General features: G+C 32.4%; 1 long non-coding RNA gene across 1 annotated transcript; it reads right to left on the minus strand.

Moving 5' to 3' along the window:
* Positions 1-3,274: 3,274 nt before the first annotated feature.
* LOC148782461 (uncharacterized) lies at positions 3,275-5,787 on the minus strand. The gene is made up of 3 exons (XR_016053587.1): positions 5,603-5,787; positions 5,207-5,419; positions 3,275-4,267 (listed from the first exon to the last, which is right to left on the minus strand). It is a non-coding gene; the product is annotated as an uncharacterized LOC148782461 (long non-coding RNA).
* Between the last annotated feature and the right edge of the window lie 213 nt (positions 5,788-6,000).

The following is a 6,000-nucleotide window of genomic DNA, read 5'->3' on the forward strand; positions in this document are numbered from 1 at the left end:
TCTGGCTTTTCATTATTATATCAAAATTGACTGGTTTTTGAACTAGCCAGATTCTATTAGAGAGCCAGTCGGTGAACTAGCCAGATTCTATCAGAGAGCCAGCCGGTTCTTGATATATACCGGGAATTGGAATCGCCTACCTATCCCCGATCTAGTATGGCCGATTTCAATCCGGATTGGCAATTTTTAAGGCGTTCGGATGAGTGAATTAAGTATCAATCATGGATGCCAAATTAAATATCAATCATGGATGCCAATTTTACCAACAATTCTTGTTTGACATTCTATGCTCATATTTATCAATTTGTAATATTAAGAGACACTATTGGCCCCATTTCTACATTTCTCTGCGCGCGTGTGTTTGTTTTTGTTTAAACTGCAGCATTATCTAGTTGTTCAATATTACGCAAAAAGTAAACTACCGTTCAATATTAATAAGAAAGTCAAATACTGCTAATGGTAGTTTAGTATGTATGTCAAAACACATAGTAATTGCATTAAATAATATCCAAAAAAATTTGAGTGCAAAACTTAGATAATCATTGAGTGGGTTATTAACATTAAAAAAAAAAAAAAAACTGTTTAGTATGTTATTAATATTAGGGGCCTATCTAACATTAGGTATATTATATAAGGGTGTGGTTTGTATACAGCCGAGGTTCTAAACAATCAAAGTAAAGTGCACCTTCAAATAGTGTCGAGAAATTTGGTGTGAGAGCCTTAAAAAATATATATATTTTTAATTATAAAATTTAAAACTTCAAAATGGTGTAAATTGAGTGGATCTATAAAACTTGAAAATCTAGAAATTTGACGGTCCAAAAATGCGGTACATTATGCACTATTTTCAAAACTTAAAATCGATTCGTTCTTCATATCCACACATCTTGATTTCGAGATAATCAATTTGAGGATATTTGGGCTTTAAAACAACCTTTTCTAATGAAATTTTTGGGCTGGGCTTTAATTTGATTGTTTAGAGCCTTGGCTCTATATAAACCTGTTCAATTATATAACTCAAAATGTATATTCGAGTAAAATAAAATTCCACTATTGGAAAGAGAGCAGTAAAGCCGTTTGTTTTTTTTGGAAACTCTAAGCACCAACCGTAAACAATCAAAGGAGAAATACCTCTAAACCTTGTTAGAAGATATAGTTACGATTCTTGGAAACTCCAATGATGGCCGAAAATCTGTTTTCAGTCATTATAAATTGAGCTTCATTAAAGGTACAATTGGAACAAATCTATAAACATTTGAAGGTCCAGATAATGAGTTATAAGATGGGTTATTTTTAGGACTGGAGGTCCATTTTTATACATTCATACATTAAAGAACTAATTGGTTTCTGATATATAACGGGAACTGGACTGGCCCATTGATTCTTGATCCATATCGGCCAATTTCAACTGAAATTGGTGATTTTTAAGACCTTGGGATAAACCAAAGCCATGGAGTGCATTAAATATCAATCAAGGATACCAAATTGACCAACAATTATTGTTTGACAATCCATGTTCCTATTTACCAATTTGCAATATTAAGAGACTCTATTGGCCTACTTCTACATTTCTTTGTAGGGTGTGGTTTCTATAAGGTTGCAACCTTAAACAATCCAAATAGGGTGCACCTCCAAATTTTATCATAACATGTAATTTTGGTATAAATTTTTTTTAAGATTATTTCAAAATCAATTTTCATATCTAATTATAAAATTTTAAACTCCAAAAAAAGGTTAAAATCAAGTAGATCTATGAACATATAAAAATATTGGCAATGGACCATGTAGATAATATGTTGCAAGATGCACTATTTTTGGGACTCAAAATCTTTTTTTTTTTTTTTTTTTATTCATACATTTCGAAATCGAAATGATCAATGAGAGGGTTTAGTATGTCTTTAGAAACACATGGTAATTGAATTAAATAATGTCCAAAGTATTTTTGGTTGCAAAAATTGATAAAACATTGAGTGGTTTACTAACACTCAATTAAAAAGAAACATAAAAAAAAAAAAAAAAAGAAAAAAAAAAAAAAAACAAAAGCAAAACTCTATTGTGGGTTACTAATATTAGATGCCAAAAAATCCTTTATAGGTATATTATATAATTCAAAATTTGATTCGAGTAAAGTAGAATCCTACTCTTGGAAAGAGAGAAGTAAAGCCATTCGTTTAAAGGGTGCGGTTTGTATAGAGCCGAGGCTCTAAACAATAAAAGTAAAATACGCCTTTAAATAGTAACGAGAAATGTAATTTCAATACTCAAAATCTTTGCGATATTTTTAAAATATATTTTTATTTTTTAATAAAAAATTTAAAACTTAAAAAAATAGTGCAGATCGAGTAGATATATGAAAACTTGAAAATCATGACAATTGACAGTCAAAAAATGCGTTACAAGATGTACTACTTTCAAACTTGAAATCCATTTTTGTTTTATGTACATGCATCTTAATATAATGATGATCAATTTGAGAATATTTGAGCATCAAAACAACCTCTTGTAGTGAAATTTTTGAGGTGCACTTTAATTTGATTGTTTAGAACCTCGGTTATATAAAAACTCTTTCCATATTTAAATGGGTTTTGTTTATATGACGCATCAACGTTAAACAATCAAAGGAAGACATACTTCTAAACCTTATCGAAAAATATAGTTTTGATATTGAAAACTCCTATGATGCCTTAAAAATCTATTTTCACTCTGCATTATAAAGTTATGCTTCATTAATATTACAAATGGAGTATATCTATAAACACTTGAAAGTTTGGATAATATGTTATAAGATGTATTATTTTTAAGACAATAGGTTTTTTTTTTTTACGTTCATACGTCTTGAGGTCAAGATGATCAATTGAATAGTTTTTTTGTGTTTTACTTTTTTTTATAATAAATTGAATAGTTTTTTTTTTTTTACATCAAAATAACCTTTGAATTTTTAACGTGAACCTTACTTTTATAGTACGACGTTGTTTCTTGCTTCATATCAGGGCACGTTATTTCTAGATAGAAACAAACAAAAGTTCGAAGTAACCCCTTTAACCCAAAGGTCATTGTCGGGTAAATTTGTACGTCAGGCACAAAAATGAAGCAAGGAGATTATTTTATTAGCCTAAGGTTATTGCCATGGTAAATGCCTTTGCCTTTTTTTATTTTTTAATTTTTAGAAAATTTACAGTAAAATTTTATTTTATTTTCGAAATTTAACAATAGTTTTTAAAATATCATATTTTACACTCTAGTTTCATTTTTGAAAGCATAAAATGTATTTCAATTTTATTTATTTTTTGTATAACATATTGAGCTTAATTTGGCATGTATGTATTTCTCCCCATTAAAACACCTATAAAAAATATTTTTAAAATAAGTAAAAAATAAAAAATAACCAAAATACCCCTACAATATTCAAGGGTATTTTAATAATTTCATTTATTTTAAAATTATTTTTTATATATTTGATGATGAGAACCAAGGAGAAACAAAATTAGATATTAATCCAATATAAAAAATAAATTTAAAATAAAATTTCTACTATAAAAAAAATGAAACAAGTGTAAAATATAAAATATAGAGAAATATTTTTAAATTTCAATACTAAACCAAGTTTTTTTGGGCAATTTTCTTAATTTTTATTCATTCAGGTTGGGATGAATATGCAAAGGAAGGAGTCCAGCTGGGGTAGTTGCCTACCTGAACTGGTTAGTATGGAGCGAGGCTCAAATTTGGCATCACCATCTTTGGAAGACTTTGTGAAGAGAGGATCCCTCTCTCCTCCTCCTTTCTTCAATGAGAGGTTCCATTTTCGAATTGTAGCCACAAATACTTGAGCCCCTCTACCTTAGGGGCTCCCACCAAGAGTACGAAGCCTGTACCCCTTTCTCCCCAACAAAAAGTCTAAAAGGGCAGCCCCAAAGAGAATGGTAGGGATTCCAAACCCTAGCCCCCACCCCATGTTGTCTTGGACATAACTCACCACCGAGTAACCAATCAATGCCCCGACACATATCCCAAAGTACCACCAGTTGAAGTAGGAGCTCCTCCACCTCCTCTCCTCTTTGTTGTCTTGGTCGAATTGCTCTGATCCAAAGGCTTGTAAGCATGGGTTTTGCCCTCCTTGCCCGATTGCCACCAGATAGAGAGCAAAGAAGAAGAATCCCACTTGTCATTGTGAAGGCCTAGGACAAGAGCCTGAGCTCTTGATGCTGTAGTCACAATCTGAGGGGCGAAGTGATGGAATCGTTGATGCGAGAGTGAGAAAAAGCAACCCCTGCGATTAATAGTCCCACATGATTGTATTTTACAAAGAAAGCCAAATAGTTTAAAGTTCTCATAACAATTGTTGAATCAATGAAACTGTTATGATCGATTTAGAGTGGATATTAATATGGATTAAAGCAAAATCAAATAAAATTCTCTCTTTGAATCTCACTTGAAAATATTATCAAAAACTTCACATGTATAAATCCAATCACATAAGATGCATAAACAATAATTTATAACTAAGAGCTCATCAAATCAATAAATGAAATCTTCAAACTGTTACCATCTATTTTATGCTTTATCTTAACTATTAATCATACCGAATAAGCAAATATGAAGTATGGAACGAACTCACTAATTGCTCTAACTAGGGCAGGTAAAGAATAACTAAATCTACAATTCAAATATATTAAAAGCATTCCAATATGTTGCTGAAAATTTTGAAACATCAAGAGATTAATAACAATATAGAAAGAGAGAGAGTTAAGCGTAATGAGGCATGAAATAGAATTAACAGTAGCTTCTCTCAAGGTGACCTTACAACACTTTTGGGTGCTCCCTTGTGACCAAAGCAGCTCTGAAATTTCTAGAGAAAGAGAATTAAGGACAGTGAGTGAAATTAAGGATAGTGGAGAGAGTTTTCTTTTTCCTTTTAACAACGGGCAAGGTGGATACATGCATCAAAAATATGGATAAAGCTTACGCCAACATAATCACCTCCTTGTTTAGAATGAAAGAACAAGAAGCAGTAGGTAGCCATGAAAGAGAAGGGAAAAAAATTACGGAGAAATTTGCATTCAAAACTTAGCAAAATATCAGGTTTTTGCATATATTTGCTCCCACCACTTTTATGCGCGATCTCCTCTTTATATGAGCAAGTGAACTTGCAAGGTAATTGAAGAGTACTACAAAGAAGGGAGGATTGAGATATGATAGGAAGTCTCACCAAAAAATAAACTAGGGAGTAGATAAGAAAGATAATTCCCCAAGTAGGAGTCAGCCAAGTAAGCACTGAGTAGAGGGAGCAGGTTGCCCACCCCAGTCCATACGTTCACGTTCTTCATGGCCGATGCAGTGTCTTCATGAAAATAATCTGTGAGGTAAGTTATAAGATTGCCAGAGGCACCGTAGAATGCAATCATTTTTAAGACCTCCGGACCTTCAAGAACAACATCATCAACAACAACAAATCTAACATCAACCACTCATTCGTTAAATAAACCAAGAGGGGAAAACACTTGGGAATGCCACGTAAATCACAAGAAACAGAGCATTTGATCAGTTAAACCAACACGAAGGAACACATGTGAATGTGAAGGAAATGAAAAGAGAGGAAGCTTACGAATAATGTAAGTGGTTGATTTCCATGCCCCAGTCGAGGATCGCTTTGCAGGACGGCCATGAACATCGGCTATGCCTTTGATGGAATCCTCCAAAAGAGTGTTAGAAAATAGGGAGGAAGAAGGCTTACTTTTAGAATTTGTACTATGTACACAAAAGAACTCAATTCAACACAATTTCTTCACTCTACTTGTGCAAAAACATAGTACATGCATATATATAGACCACTTAGGAGCTTTCTAGACTCTTTCTACACCATTCTACTGATATTTTCCCTCTCATAAAAGACAACCTATACCCTTGGACGAAATTACAAGAATAATCAAGAAATTTCTAGACTTCACTCATTCCCAATTCAAAATTTGCATGCATTGCATGGTTTGGATTCCTCTCTCTCAA

This window comes from Amborella trichopoda, chromosome 4, assembly GCF_054954075.1.
Source record: "Amborella trichopoda isolate Santa Cruz 75 chromosome 4, AtrichopodaSantaCruz75HAP2 v2.0, whole genome shotgun sequence".
NCBI classification, from domain to species: Eukaryota; Viridiplantae; Streptophyta; class Magnoliopsida; order Amborellales; family Amborellaceae; genus Amborella; species Amborella trichopoda.